This window comes from Pristiophorus japonicus, chromosome 15, assembly GCF_044704955.1.
Source record: "Pristiophorus japonicus isolate sPriJap1 chromosome 15, sPriJap1.hap1, whole genome shotgun sequence".
Classification (NCBI taxonomy): domain Eukaryota; kingdom Metazoa; phylum Chordata; class Chondrichthyes; family Pristiophoridae; genus Pristiophorus; species Pristiophorus japonicus.
Genome location: NC_091991.1, coordinates 100,139,935 through 100,158,319, shown reverse-complemented (window position 1 = coordinate 100,158,319; position 18,385 = coordinate 100,139,935).

Here is an 18,385-nt window from a genome sequence, read left to right as displayed (position 1 = left end):
ACTGAGCCCACTCACTGACCCCTGACCCACCCAATGAGCCCACTCACTGACCCCTGACCCACCCAATGAGCCATCTCACTGAGCCCACTCGCTGACCCCAATCACGGAACCCACTCACTAACCGCACTCACGAGCCCACTCACTGAACCCTGATCCCACTCACTGAACACATTGACACCTGACCCCAATCACTGACTCCACTCACTAACCCCTGACCCACTCACTGAGCCCATTCACTGACCCCACTCACTGAGCCCACTCACTGACCCAACTCACTGAGTCCACTCACTGAGTCCACTCACTGACCCCACTCACTGAGCCCACTCACTGAGCCCACTCACTGAGCCCACAGACTGACCCCAATCACTGACCCCTGACCCCACTCACTGACCCAACTCACTGAGCCCACTTACTGAGTCCACTCACTGACCCCACTCACTGAGCCCACTCACTGAGCCCACTCACTGAGCCCACTCACTGAGCCCACAGACTGACCCCACTCACTGACCCCACTCACTGACCCCACAGACTGACCCCACAGACTGACCCCACTCACTGAGCCCAATCACTGACCCCTGACCCCACTCACTGAGCCCACCCCATGAGCCCACTCCCCATTCACTGACACTGACCCCACTCACTGAGCCCACTCACTGAGCCCACTCATGAACTCTACTCACGGGCCCCACTCACTGACCCCTGACCACACTCACTGACCCAACAAACTGAGCCCACTCTCTGAGCCCACTCTCTGAGCCCACTCTCTGAGCCCACTCTCTGAGCCCACTCTCTGAGCCCACTCTCTGAGCCCACTCTCTGAGCCCACTCTCTGAGCCCACTCTCTGAGCCCACTCTCTGAGCCCACTCTCTGAGCCCACTCTCTGAGCCCACTCTCTGAGCCCACTCTCTGAGCCCACTCTCTGAGCCCACTCTCTGAGCCCACTCTCTGAGCCCACTCTCTGAGCCCACTCTCTGAGCCCACTCTCTGAGCCCACTCACTGAGCCCACTCACTGAGCCCACTCACTGAGCCCACTCACTGAGCCCACTCACTGAGCCCACTCACTAACCCCACTCACTAACCCCACTCACTAACCCCACTTACTGAGCCCACTCACGGAACCCACTCACTGACCCAACTCACTGAGCCCCCTCACTGAGCCCAGTCACTGACACCACTCACTGACCCCTGACTCACCCAATGAGTCCACTCACTGAGCCAACTCACTGAGACCACTTGCTGACCCGAATCACGGAGCCCACTCACTGACCGCATTCACGAGCACACTCACTGAACCCTGACCCCACTCACTGAACACACTGACACCTGACCCCAATCACTGATCCCACTCACTGACCCCTGACCCACTCACTGAGCCCATTCACTGACCCCACTCACTGAGCCCTAACAACACCCACTGACCCCTGACCCACTCACTGAGCCCACTTATTGAACCCTGACCTCATTCACTGAGTCCACTCACTGACCCCTGACCCAGTCACTGACCCCACTCACTGAGCCCAGTCACTGACCCCACTCACTGAGCTCACTTACTGAGCCCACTCACTGAACCCACACTGACCCCGGACCCCACTCACTGAGCCCACTCACTGAACCCTGACCCCACTCACTGAACCCTGACCCCACTCACTGAACCCTGATCCCACTCACTGAACCCTGATCCCACTCACTGACCTCATTCACTGAGCCCACTCAGTGAACCCTGACGCTGATACCTGACCCCAAACACTGACCCCACTCACTCACTGAACCCACTCACTGAGCCCATTCACTGAGCCCTGACTCCACTCACTGACCCCTGACTCCACTCACTGACCCCACTCACTCACTGACCCCACTCACTGAGCCCTGACTCCACTCACTCAACCCACTCACTGACCCCTGACCCCACTCACTGAGTTCACTCACTGACCCCACTCACTGAGCTCACTCACTGAGCCCAATCACTGACCCCATTCACTGAGCCCACTCACTGAGCCCACTCACTGAGCCCACTTTCTGAGCCCACTCACTGACCCCTGACCCACCCAATGAGCCCACTCACTGACCCCTGACCCACCCAATGAGCCATCTCACTGAGCCCACTCGCTGACCCCAATCACGGAACCCACTCACTGACCGCACTCACGATCCCACTCACTGAACCCTGATCCCACTCACTGAACACATTGACACCTGACCCCAATCACTGACTCCACTCACTAACCCCTGACCCACTCACTGAGCCCATTCACTGACCCCACTCACTGACCCCACTCACTGACCCCACTCACTGACCCCACTCACTGAGCCCACTCACTGAGCCCACTCACTGAGCCCACTCACTGAGCCCTAACTCCACTCACTGAACCCTGAACCCACTCACTGACCTCATTCACTGAGTCCACTCGCTGACCGCTGACCCCACTCACTGAGCCCAGTCACTGACACCACTCACTGACTCCTGACCCACCCAATGAGACCACTCACTGAGACCACTCGCTGACCCCAATCATGGAGCCCACTCACTGGCCGCATTCACGAGCACACTCACTGAACCCTGACCCCACTCACTGAACACACTGACCCCACTCACTGACCCCACTCACTGAGCCCTAACATCACCCACTGACCCCTGATCCACTCACTGAGCCCACTTATTGAACCCTGACCCCACTCACTGAGCCCACTCACTGAACCCTGACCCCACTCACTGAGCCTACACACTAACACCTGACCCACTCACTGACCTCATTCACTGAGTCCACTCACTGACCCCTGACCCAGTCACTGACCCCACTCACTGACCCCACTCACTGAGCCCACTCACTGAACCCACTCACTGAACCCGGACCCCACTCACTGACCCCGACCCACTCTCTGAGCCCACTCTCTGAGCCCAATCACTGACCAAACTCACTGAGCCCATTCACTGAGTCCACTCACTGAGCCCACTCACTGAGCCCACTCACTGAGCCCACTCACTGAGCCCACTCACTGAGCCCACTCACTGACCGCTGACCCCACTCACTGAGCCCCCTCACTGAGCACAGTCACTGACACCACTCACTGACCCCTGACTCACCCAATGAGTCCACTCACTGAGCTAACTCACTGAGACCACTTGCTGACCCCAATCACGGAGCCCACTCACTGACCGCATTCACGAGCACACTCACTGAACCCTGACCCCACTCACTGAACACACTGACACCTGACCCCAATCACTGATCCCACTCACTGACCCCTGACCCACTCACTGAGCCCATTCACTGACCCCACTCACTGAGCCCTAAATACCACCCACTGACCCCTGACCCACTCACTGAGCCCACTTATTGAACCCTGACCTCATTCACTGAGTCCACTCACTGACCCCTGACCCAGTCACTGACCCCACTCACTGAGCCCAGTCACTGAGCTCACTTACTGAGCCCACTCACTGAACCCTCACTGACCCCGGACCCCACTCACTGACTCCGACCCACTCACTGAGCCCACTCACTGAACCCTGACCCCACTCACTGAACCCTGACCCCACTCACTGAACCCTGATCCCACTCACTGACCTCATTCACTGAGCCCACTCACTGAACCCTGACGCTGATACCTGACCCCAAACACTGACCCCACTCACTCACTGAACCCACTCACTGACTGCACTCACTGAGCCCTGACTCCACTCACTGACCCCTGACTCCACTCACTGACCCCACTCACTGAGCCCTGACTCCACTCACTCAACCCACTCACTGACCCCTGACCCCACTCACTGAGTTCACTCACTGACCCCACTCACTGAGCCCAATCACTCACCCCATTCACTGACCCCACTCACTGAGCCCACTCACTGACCCCTGACCCACCCAATGAGCCCACTCACTGACCCCTGACCCACCCAATGAGCCATCTCACTGAGCCCACTCGCTGACCCCAATCACGGAACCCACTCACTAACCGCACTCACGAGCCCACTCACTGAACCCTGATCCCACTCACTGAACACATTGACACCTGACCCCAATCACTGACTCCACTCACTAACCCCTGACCCACTCACTGAGCCCATTCACTGACCCCACTCACTGAGCCCACTCACTGAACCCACTCACTGAGCCCTAACTCCACTCACTGAACCCTGACCCCAATCACTGAGCCCACTCACTGACCCCTGACCCACTCACTGACCTCATTCACTGAGTCCACTCGCTGACCGCTGACCCCACTCACTGACACCACTCACTGACTCCTGACCCACCCAATGAGACCACTCACTGAGCCAACTCACTGAGCCCACTCGCTGACCCCAATCACGGAGCCCACTCACTGGCCGCATTCACGAGCACACTCACTGAACCCTGACCCCACTCACTGAACACACTGACCCCACTCACTGAACACACTCACTGAGCCCTAACATCACCCACTGACCCCTGATCCACTCACTGAGCCCACTTATTGAACCCTGACCCCACTCACTGAGCCCACTCACTGAACCCTGACCCCACTCACTGAGTCTACACACTAACACCTGACCCACTCACTGACCTCATTCACTGAGTCCACTCACTGACCCAGTCACTGATCCCACTCACTGAGCCCAGTCACTGACCCCACTCACTGACCCCACTCACTGAGCCCACTCACTGAGCCCACTCACTGAGCCCACTCACTGAGCCCACTCACTGAACCCGGACCCCACTCACTGACCCCGACCCACTCACTGAGCCCACTCACTGAACCCTGACCCCACTCACTGAACCCTGACCCCACTCACTGAGCCCACTCACTGACCTCATTCACTGAGTCCACTCGCTGACCGCTGACCCCACTCACTGACACCACTCACTGACTCCTGACCCACCCAATGAGACCACTCACTGAGCCAACTCACTGAGCCCACTCGCTGACCCCAATCACGGAGCCCACTCACTGGCCGCATTCACGAGCACACTCACTGAACCCTGACCCCACTCACTGAACACACTGACCCCACTCACTGAACACACTCACTGAGCCCTAACATCACCCACTGACCCCTGATCCACTCACTGAGCCCACTTATTGAACCCTGACCCCACTCACTGAGCCCACTCACTGAACCCTGACCCCACTCACTGAGCCTACACACTAACACCTGACCCACTCACTGACCTCATTCACTGAGTCCACTCACTGACCCCTGACCCAGTCACTGATCCCACTCACTGAGCCCACTCACTGAACCCGGACCCCACTCACTGACCCCGACCCACTCACTGAGCCCACTCACTGAACCCTGACCCCACTCACTGAACACACTCGTTGATACCTGACCCCAAACACTGACCCCACTCACTGACTGCACTCATTGAGCCCACTTACTGAGCCCTGACTCCACTCACTGACCCCTGACCCAACTCACTGACCCCACTCACTGAGCCCAATCACTGAGCCCACTCACTGAGCCCACTCACTGAGCCCACTCACTGAGCCCAATCACTGAGCCCACTCACTGACCGCACTCACGAGCCCACTCACTGAACCCTGATCCCACTCACTGAACACACTGACCCCAATCACTGACCCCACTCACTGACCCCTGACCCACTCACTGAGCCCATTCAATGACCCCACTCACTGAGCCCTAACCCCACTCACTGAACCCTGACCCCACTCACTGACCTCATTTACTGAGTCCACTCACTGATCCCCGACCCACTCACTGAGCCCTCACTGTCCCCAATCACTGACCCCGACCCACTCACTGAACCCTGACCCCACTCACTGAGCCCTGACCCCACTCACTGGACACACTCGCTGACACCTGACCCCACTCAGTGACTGCACTCACTGAGCCCACTTACCGAGCCCACTCACTGAGCCCTGACCCCAATACCGAGCCCACTCACTGAGCCCTGACCCCAATACCGAGCCCACTCACTGAGCCCTGACCCCAATACCGAGCACACTCACTGAGCCCTGACCCCACTCACTGATGCCACTCACTGAACCCACCCACTCTCTGACCCCACTCTCTGACCCCACTCTCTGACCCCAATCACTGACCCCACTCATTGAGCCCACTCACTGACCCCAATGACTGAGCTCACTCAATAACCCCACTCACTGATCCCACTCACTGAGCCCACTCACTGAGCCCAATCACTCAATCCACTCACTGAGCCCACTCACTGACCGCTGACCCCACTCACTGAGCCCCCTCACTGAGCCCAGTCACTGACACCACTCACTGACCCCTGACCCACCCAATGAGTCCACTCACTGAGCCAACTCACTGAGACCACTCGCTGACCCCAATCACGGAGCCCACTCACTGACCGCATTCACGAGCACACTCACTGAACCCTGACCCCACTCACTGAACACACTGACACCTGACCCCAATCACTGATCCCACTCACTGACCCCTGACCCACTCACTGAGCCCATTCACTGACCCCACTCACTGAGCCCTAACACCACCCACTGACCCCTGACCCACTCACTGAGCCCACTCACTGAACCCTGACCCCACTCACTGAGCCTACACACTGACACCTGACCCACTCACTCACCTCATTCACTGAGTCCACTCACTGACCCCACTCACTGAGCCCAGTCACTGACCCCACTCACTGAGCTCACTTACTGAGCCAACTCACTGAACCCTCACTGACCCCTGACCCCACTCACTGACCCCGACCCACTCACTGAGCCCACTCACTGAACCCTGACCCCACTCACTGAACCCTGACCCCACTCACTGAACCCTGACCCATTCACTGAGCCCACTCACTGACCCCTGACCCACTCACTGAGCCCACTTACTGAACCCACTTACTGAACCCTGACCCTACTCACTGAACACACACGCTGATACCTGACCCCACTCACTGACTGCACTCACTGAGCCCATTCACTGAGCCCTGACTCCACTCACTCAACCCACTAACTGACCCCTGACTCCACTCACTGACCCCACTCACTCAACCCACTCACTGACCCCTGACCCCACTCACTGACTGCACTCACTGAGCCCTGACTCCACTCACTCACTGACCTCTGACCCCACTCACTGAGCCCACTCACTGAGCTCAATCACTGACCCCACTCACTGAGCCCACTCACTGAGCCCACTCACTGACCCCTGACCCACCCAATGAGCCCACTCACTGAGCCCACTCACTGAGCCCTGACCCACCCAATGAGCCCACTCACTGACCCCTGACCCACCCAATGAGCCATCTCACTGAGCCCACTCACTGACCCCAATCACGGAGCCCACTCACTGAACCCTGATCCCACTCACTGAGCCCATTCACTGACCCCACTCACTGAGCCCTAACTCCACTCACTGAACCCTGACCCCACTCACTGACCCCTGACCCACTCACTGACCTCATTCACTGAGTCCACTCGCTGAGCCCACTCACTGACCGCTGACCCCACTCACTGAGCCCAGTCACTGACACCACTCACTGACCCCTGACCCACCCAATGAGTCCACTCACTGAGCCAACTCACTGAGACCACTCGCTGACCCCAATCACGGAGCCCACTCACTGACCGCATTCACGAGCACACTCACTGAACCCTGACCCCACTCACTGACCCCTGACCCACTCACTGAGCCCATTCACTGACCCCACTCACTGAGCCCTAACATCACCCACTGACCCCTGATCCACTCACTGAGCCCACTTATTGAACCCTGACCCCACTCACTGAACTCTGACCCCACTCACTGAGCATACACACTGACACCTGACCCACTCACTGACCTCATTCACTGAGTCCACTCACTGACCCAGTCACTGACCCCACTCACTGAGCCCAGTCACTGACCCCACTCACTGACCCCGGACCCCACTCACTGACCCCGACCCACTCACTGAGCCCACTCACTGAACCCTGACCCCACTCACTGAACACACTCGCTGATACCTGACCCCAAACACTGACCCCACTCACTGACCCCACTCATTGAGCCCACTTACTGAGCCCTGACTCCACTCACTGACCCCACTCACTCAACGCTGACTCCACTCACTCAACCCACTCACTGACCCCTGACCACTGAGCTCACTCACTGACCCAACTCACTGACCCAACTCACTGACCCAACTCACTGACCCAACTCACTGACCCAACTCACTGACCCAACTCACTGACCCAACTCACTGACCCAACTCACTGACCCAACTCACTGACCCAACTCACTGACCCAACTCACTGACCCAACTCACTGAGCCCACTCACTGACCCCACTCACTGAGCCCACTCACTGACCCCACTCACTGACCCCACTCACTGACCCCACTCACTGACCCCACTCACTGACCCCACTCACTGACCCCACTCACTGACCCCACTCACTGACCCCACTCACTGACCCCACTCACTGAGCCCACTCATTGACCCAACTCACTGAGCCCACTCACTGAGCCCACTCACTGAGCCCACTCACTGACTCCTGACCCACCCAATGAGCCCACTCACTGACCCCTGACCCACCCAATGAGCCCACTCACTGACCCCAATCACGGAGCCCACTCACTGACCGCACTCACGAGCCCACTCACTGAACCCTGATCCCACTCACTGAACACACTGACACCTGACCCCAATCACTGAGCCCATTCACTGACCCCACTCACTGAGCCCACTCACTGAGCCCACTCACTGAGCCCACTCTCTGACCCCACTCTCTGACCCCACTCTCTGACCCCACTCTCTGACCCCACTCTCTGACCCCACTCTCTGACCCCACTCTCTGACCCCACTCTCTGACCCCACTCTCTGACCCCACTCTCTGACCCCACTCTCTGACCCCACTCTCTGACCCCACTCTCTGACCCCACTCATTGAGCCCACTCACTGACCCCAATGACTGAGCTCACTCACTAACCCCACTCACTGAGCCCACTCACTGAGCCCAATCACTCAATCCACTCACTGAGCCCACTCACTGAGCCCACTCACTGACCGCTGACCCCACTCACTGAGCCCCCTCACTGAGCCCAGTCACTGACACCACTCACTGACCCCTGACCCACCCAATGAGTCCACTCACTGAGCCAACTCACTGAGACCACTCGCTGACCCCAATCACGGAGCCCACTCACTGACCGCATTCACGAGCACACTCACTGAACCCTGACCCCACTCACTGAACACACTGACACCTGACCCCAATCACTGATCCCACTCACTGAGCCCTAACACCACCCACTGACCCCTGACCCACTCACTGAGCCCACTCACTGAACCCTGACCCCACTCACTGAGCCTACACACTGACACCTGACCCACTCACTGACCTCATTCACTGAGTCCACTCACTGACCCCACTCACTGAGCCCAGTCACTGACCCCACTCACTGAGCTCACTTACTGAGCCCACTCACTGAACCCTCACTGACCCCTGACCCCACTCACTGACCCCGACCCACTCACTGAGCCCACTCACTGAACCCTGACCCCACTCACTGAACCCTGACCCATTCACTGAGCCCACTCACTGACCCCTGACCCACTCACTGAGCCCACTTACTGAACCCACTTACTGAACCCTGACCCTACTCACTGAACACACACGCTGATACCTGACCCCAAACACTGACCCCACTCACTGAGCCCACTCACTGACTGCACTCACTGAGCCCACTGAGCCCTGACTCCACTCACTCAACCCACTAACTGACCCCTGACTCCACTCACTGACCCCACTCACTCAACCCACTCACTGACCCCTGACCCCACTCACTGACTGCACTCACTGAGCCCTGACTCCACTCACTCAACCCACTCACTGACCTCTGACCCCACTCACTGAGCCCACTCACTGAGCCCACTCACTGACCCCTGACCCACCCAATGAGCCCACTCACTGAGCCCACTCACTGAGCCCTGACCCACCCAATGAGCCCACTCACTGACCCCTGACCCACCCAATGAGCCATCTCACTGAGCCCACTCACTGACCCCAATCACGGAGCCCACTCACGAGCCCACTCACTGAACCCTGATCCCACTCACTGAGCCCATTCACTGACCCCACTCACTGAGCCCTAACTCCACTCACTGAACCCTGACCCCACTCACTGACCCCTGACCCACTCACTGACCTCATTCACTGAGTCCACTCGCTGAGCCCACTCACTGACCGCTGACCCCACTCACTGAGCCCAGTCACTGACACCACTCACTGACCCCTGACCCACCCAATGAGTCCACTCACTGAGCCAACTCACTAAGACCACTCGCTGACCCCAATCACGGAGCCCACTCACTGACCGCATTCACGAGCACACTCACTGAACCCTGACCCCACTCACTGACCCCTGACCCACTCACTGAGCCCATTCACTGACCCCACTCACTGAGCCCTAACATCACCCACTGACCCCTGATCCACTCACTGAGCCCACTTATTGAACCCTGACCCCACTCACTGAACTCTGACCCCACTCACTGAGCATACACACTGACACCTGACCCACTCACTGACCTCATTCACTGAGTCCACTCACTGACCCAGTCACTGACCCCACTCACTGAGCCCAGTCACTGACCCCACTCACTAAGCCCACTTACTGAGCCCACTCACTGAACCCACTCACTGACCCCGGACCCCACTCACTGACCCCGACCCACTCACTGAGCCCACTCACTGAACCCTGACCCCACTCACTGAACACACTCGCTGATACCTGACCCCAAACACTGACCCCACTCACTGACCCCACTCACTGAGCCCACTTACTGAGCCCTGACTCCACTCACTGACCCCACTCACTCAACCCTGACTCCACTCACTCAACCCACTCACTGACCCCTGACCCCTGACCCCACTCACTGAGCTCACTCACTGACCCAACTCACTGAGCCCACTCACTGAGTCCACTCACTGAGCCCACTCACTGAGCCCACTCACTGAGCCCACTCACTGAGCCCACTCACTGATCCCACTCACTGACCCAACTCACTGAGCCCACTCACTGAGCCCACTCACTGAGCCCACTCACTGAGCCCACTCACTGACTCCTGACCCCACTCACTGACCCCTGACCCACCCAATGAGCCCACTCACTGACCCCTGACCCACCCAATGAGCCCACTCACTGACCCCAATCACGGAGCCCACTCACTGAACACACTGACACCTGACCCCACTCTCTGAGCCCACTCTCTGAGCCCACTCTCTGAGCCCACTCTCTGAGCCCACTCTCTGAGCCCACTCTCTGAGCCCACTCTCTGAGCCCACTCTCTGAGCCCACTCTCTGAGCCCACTCTCTGAGCCCACTCTCTGAGCCCACTCTCTGAGCCCACTCTCTGAGCCCACTCTCTGAGCCCACTCTCTGAGCCCACTCTCTGAGCCCACTCTCTGAGCCCACTCTCTGAGCCCACTCTCTGAGCCCACTCTCTGAGCCCACTCTCTGAGCCCACTCTCTGAGCCCACTCTCTGAGCCCACTCTCTGAGCCCACTCTCTGAGCCCACTCTCTGAGCCCACTCTCTGAGCCCACTCTCTGAGCCCACTCTCTGAGCCCACTCTCTGAGCCCACTCGCTGAGCCCAATCGCTGAGCCCAATCGCTGAGCCCACTCGCTGAGCCCACTCACTGAGCCCACTCAATGAGCCCACTCAATGAGCCCAAACACTGAATCCACTCACTGACTCCTGACCCCACTCACTGACCCCTGACCCACCCAATGAGACCACTCACTGAGCCAACTTACTGAGACCACTCGCTGACCCCAATCACGGAGCCCACTCACTGACCGCATTCACGAGCACACTCACTGACCCCTGACCCACTCACTGAGCCCACTCACTGAGCCCTCACTGTCCCCAATCACTGACCCCGACCCACTCACTGAACCCTGAACCCACTCACTGAGCCCACTCACTGAACCCTGACCCCACTCTCTGGACACACTCGCTGACACCTGACCCCACTCACTGAGCCCACTCACTGACCCCATTCACTGAGCCCACTTCCTGAGCCCAAACACTGAATCCACTCACTGACCCCACACATTGAGCCCACTCACTGACCTCACTCACTGAGCCCACTCACTGACCCCACTCACTGACCCCACTCACTGACCCCACTCACTGACCCCACTCACTGACCCCACTCACTGAGCCCAATCACTGACCCAACTCACTGAGCCCACTCACTGACCCCATTCACTGAGCCCACTTCCTGAGCCCAAACACTGAGCCCACTCACTGAGCCCACTCACGGAGCCCACTCACGGAGCCCACTCACGGAGCCCACTCACGGAGCCCACTCACGGAGCCCACTCACGGAGCCCACTCACGGAGCCCACTCACGGACCCCACTCAGTGACCGCTGACCCCACTCACTGAGCCCCCTCACTGAGCCCAGTCACTGACACCACTCACTGACTCCTGACCCCACTCACTGACCCCTGACCCACCCAATGAGTCCACTCACTGAGCCAACTCAGAGACCACTCGCTGACCCCAATCACGGAGCCCACTCACTGACCGCATTCACGAGCACACTCACTGAACCCTGACCCCACTCACTGAACACACTGACACCTGACCCCAATCACTGACCCCTGACCCACTCACTGAGCCCATTCACTGACCCCACTCACTGAGCCCTAACACCACCCACTGACCCCTGACCCACTCACTGAGCCCACTTATTGAACCCTGACCCCACTCACTGAACCCTGACCCCACTCACTGAGCCTACACACTGACACCTGACCCACTCACTGACCTCATTCACTGAGTCCACTTACTGAACCCACTCACTGAGCTCACTTACTGAGCCCACTCACTGAACCCTGACCCCACTCACTGACCCCGACCCACTCACTGAACCCTGACTTCACTCACCGAGCCCACTCACTGACCCCTGACCCACTCACTGACCTCATTCACTGAGCCCACTCACTGAACCCTGACCCCACTCACTGAACACACACGCTGATACCTGACCCCAAACACTGACCCCACTCACTGACTGCACTCACTGAGCCCACTCACTGAGCCCATTCACTGAGCCCTGACTCCACTCACTCAACCCACTCACTGACCCCTGACTCCACTCACTCAACCCACTCACTGAGCTCACTCACTGAACCCTGATCCCACTCACTGAACACACTGACCACAATCACTGACCCCACTCACTGACCCCTGACCCACTCACTGAGCCCATTCACTGACCCCACTCACTGAGCCCTAACCCCACTCACTGAACCCTGACCCCACTCACTAACCCATGACTCACTCACTGACCTCATTTACTGAGTCCCCTCACTGTCCCCAATCACTGACCCCGACCCACTCACTGAACCCTGACCCCAATCACTGAGCCCACTCACTGAACCCTGACCCCACTCACTGGACACACTCGCTGACACCTGACCCCACTCACTGACTACACTCACTGAGCCCACTTTCTGAGCCCACTCAGTGACTGCACTCACTGAGCCCACTCACTGAGCCCTGACCCCAATACTGAGCCCACTCACTGAACCCTGACCCCACTCACTCAACCCACTCACTGACCCCTGACCCCACTCACTCAACCCACTCACTGACCCCTGAATCCACTTACTGACTCCTGACCCCACTCACTGATGCCACTCACTGACCCCTGACCCCACTCACTGAACCCACTCACTCACTCGACACCTCTCACTGAGCCCACTCACTGAGCCCAGACCCCACTCACTGAACCCACTCACTGAGCCCTGACCCCATTCACTGAGCAGACTCATTGAGCCCACTCACTGAACCCGCTCACTGACTTCATTCACTGAGCCCACTCACTGAGCTCACTCACTGACCCCACTCACTGAGCACACTCACTGAGCACACTCACTGAGCACACTCACTGAGCACACTCACTTACCCCACTCTCTGACCCACGCACTGACCCCAATCACTGACCCCACTCATTGACCCCAATCACTGAGCTCACTCACTGACCCCACTCACTGAGCTCACTCACTTACCCCACTCACTGACCCCACTCACTGACCCCACTCACTGACCTCACTCACTGACCTCACTCACTGACCTCACTCACTGACCTCACTCACTGACCTCACTCACTGACCTCACTCACTGACCTCACTCACTGACCTCACTCACTGACCTCACTCACTGACCTCACTCACTGAGCCCACTCACTGAGCCCACTCACTGAGCCCACTCACTGAGCCCACTCACTGAGCCCACTCACTGAGCCCACTCACTGAGCTCACTCACTGAGCTCACTCACTGACCCCACTCACTGACCCCACTCACTGACCCCACTCACTGACCCCACTCACTGACCCCACTCACTGACCCCACTCACTGACCCCACTCACTGACCCCACTCACTGACCCCACTCACTGACCCCACTCACTGACCCCACTCACTGACCCCACTCACTGACCCCACTCACTGACCCCACTCACTGAGCCCAATCATTGAGCCCAATCATTGAGCCCACTCACTGAGCCCACTCACTGACCGCTGACCCCACTCACTGAGCCCAGTCACTGACACCACTCACTGACTCCTGACCCCACTCACTGACCCCTGACCCACCCAATGAGTCCACTCACTGAGCCAACTCACTGAGACCACTCGCTGACCCCAATCACGGAGCCCACTCACTGACCGCATTCACGAGCACACTCACTGAACCCTGACCCCACTCACTGAACACACTGACCCCAATCACTGATCCCACTCACTGACCCCTGACCCACACTCTGAGCCCACTTATTGAACCCTGACCCCACTCACTGAGCCCACTCACTGAACCCTGACCCCACTCACTGAGCCTACACACTAACACCTGACCCCACTCACTGAGCCTACACACTGACACCTGACCCACTCACTGACCTCATTCACTGAGTCCACTCACTGACCCCTGACCCAGTCACTGACCCCACTCACTGAGCCCAGTCACTGACCCCACTCACTGAGCTCACTTACTGACCCCACTCACTGAGCCCTCACTGACCCCTGACCCCACTCACTGACCCCGACCCACTCACTGAGCCCACTCACTGACCTCATTCACTGAGCCCACTCACTGAACCCTGACCCCACTCACTGAACACACACGCTGATACCTGACCCCAAACACTGACCCCACTCACTGAGCTCACTCACTGAGCCCTGACTCCACTCACTCAACCCACTCACTGACCCCTGACCCCACTCACTGAGCCCACTCACTGACCCCACTCACTGACCCCACTCACTGAGCCCAATCACTGACCCCACTCACTGAGCCCTGACCCACCCAATGAGCCCACTCACTGACCCCTGACCCACCCAATGAGCCATCTCACTGAGCCCACTCGCTGACCCCAATCACGGAGCCCACTCACTGAACCCTGATCCCACTCACTGAACACATTGACACCTGACCCCAATCACTGACTCCACTCACTGACCCCTGACCCACTCACTGAGCCCATTCACTGACCCCACTCACTGAGCCCTAACTCCACTCACTGAACCCTGACCCCACTCACTGAGCCCACTCACTGACCTCATTCACTGAGTCCACTCGCTGAGCCCACTCACTGAACGCTGACCCCACTCACTGAGCCCAGTCACTGACACCACTCACTGACACCACTCACTGACCCCTGACCCACCCAATGAGTCCACTCACTGAGCCAACTCACTGAGCCCACTCGCTGACCCCAATCACGGAGCCCAATCACTGACCGCATTCACGAGCACACTCACTGAACCCTGACCCCAATCACTGAACACACTGACCCCACTCACTGACCCCTGACCCACTCACTGAGCCCTAACATCACCCACTGACCCCTGATCCACTCACTGAGCCCACTTATTGAACCCTGACCCCACTCACTGAGCCCACTCACTGAACCTTGACCCCACTCACTGAACCCTGACCCCACTCACTGAGCCTGCACACTGACACCTGACCCACTCACTGACCTCATTCACTGAGTCCACTCACTGACCCCTGACCCAGTCACTGAGCCCACTTACTGAGCCCACTCACTGAACCCACTCACTGAGCCCTCACTGACCCCGGACCCCACTCACTGACCCCGACCCACTCACTGAACCCTGACCCACTCACTGACCTCATTCACTGAGCCCACTCACTGAACCCTGACCCCACTCACTGATACCTGACCCCAAACACTGACCCCACTCACTGACTGCACTCATTGAGCCCACTTACTGAGCCCTGACTCCACTCACTGACCCCACTCACTGAGCCCACTCACTGAGCCCACTCACTGAGCCCACTCACTGAGCCCACTCACTGAGCCCACTCACTGACCCAACTCACTGAGCCCACTCACTGAGCCCACTCACTGAACCCACTCACTGAACCCACTCACTAAGCCCACTTACTGACCCCACTCATTGAGCCCAGTCAGTGACTCCACTCACTGACTCCTGACCCCACTCACTGACCCCTGACCCACCCAATGAGCCCAATCACTGACCCCTGACCCACCCAATGAGCCCACTCACTGACCCCAATCACGGAGCCCACTCACTGACCGCACTCACGAGCCCACTCACTGAACCCACTGACACCTGACCCCAATCACTGACCCCTGACCCACTCACTGAGCCCATTCACTGACCCCTCACTGAGCCCTAACCCCACTCACTGAACCCTGACCCCACTCACTGAGCCCACTCACTGACCCCTGACCCACTCACTGACCTCATTTACTGAGTCCACTCACTGACCCCTGACCCACTCACTGAGCCCACTCACTGAACGCACTCACTGAGCCCTCACTGTCCCCAATCACTGACCCCGACCCACTCACTGACCCCTGACCCACCCAATGAGCCCACTCACTGACCCCTGACCCACCCAATGAGCCCACTCACTGACCCCAATCACGGAGCCCACTCACTGACCGCACTCACGAGCCCACTCACTGAACCCACTGACACCTGACCCCAATCACTGACCCCTGACCCACCCACTGAGCCCATTCACTGACCCCTCACTGAGCCCTAACCCCACTCACTGAACCCTGACCCCACTCACTGAGCCCACTCACTGACCCCTGACCCACTCACTGACCTCATTTACTGAGTCCACTCACTGACCCCTGACCCACTCACTGAACGCACTCACTGAGCCCAATCACTGACCCCGACCCACTCACTGAACCCTGACCCCACTCACTGAGCCCACTCACTGAGCCCTGACCCCAATCACTGAGCCCACTCACTGAACCCTGACCCCACTCACTGGACACACTCGCTGACACCTGACCCCACTCACTGACTGCACTCACTGAGCCCACTCACTGAGCCCTGACCCCAATACTGAGCCCACTCACTCAACCCACTTACTGACCCCTGACCCCACTCACTGACCCCTGAATCCACTCAGACTCCTGACCCCACTCACTGATGCCTGACACCACTCACACCTCTCACTGAGCTCAGACCCCACTCACTGAGCCCACTTACTGAAGCCTGACCCCACTCACTGAAATCACTCACTGAGCCCTGACCCCATTCACTGAGCAGACTCATTGAGCCCACTCTCTGACCCCACTCACTGAACCCGCTCACTGACTTCATTCACTGAGCCCACTCACTGCGCCTACTCCCTGACCCCAATCACTGAGCCCACTCACTGACCGCACTCACTGAACCCTGACCCCACTCACTGACCCCTGACCCCACTCACTGAACACACTCACTGACCCATGACCCCACTCACTGAGCCCTGACCCCATTCACTGAGCCCATGCACTGACCCCTGATCCCTCTCACTGACCCCACTCAGTGATCACTAACCCTATACTCTGACCCCACTCATGTATCCTGGATCCAGTCACTGACAAGTGACCGCAATCACCGTTCCCTGACCATACTCTCTGACGCCACTCCCTGACCCAACGTCTGACCTCTGAACCCAGATTTCCAGAATCGGCGGAATTATGAGAGAGCTCCAGAAACAGGGGAATCCGGAGTTTCAGAAACGGAGTAATAGTGATCTCCAAAAACGATGGAATTAGGAGCACCGGAAATAGGAACTAGGAGCGATCACTCAAAGCATTGGTGTTAGGACAATGCTCCAGAAACAGGGGAATTAGGAGGATCAGAAACACTGACCTCTAAACCCACTTTCTGACCATTGACCCCACTCTGATCTCACTCACTGACCCTTGACATAACTCACTGACCCCTGATCCCAGTCATTAATCCATCTCACTGACCGCATTCACTGACCCACTTACTGAATCCTGAGCCCAGTCAGTGGCCCCTGACCCCATGTCAGGAGAATTCGGAGGCTGAGGAACAGTGCAATAGTGACCTGAGATACGGGGGAATTAAGAGCGCTAGAAATAGGAGAATTATAGCTGCAGAAAAT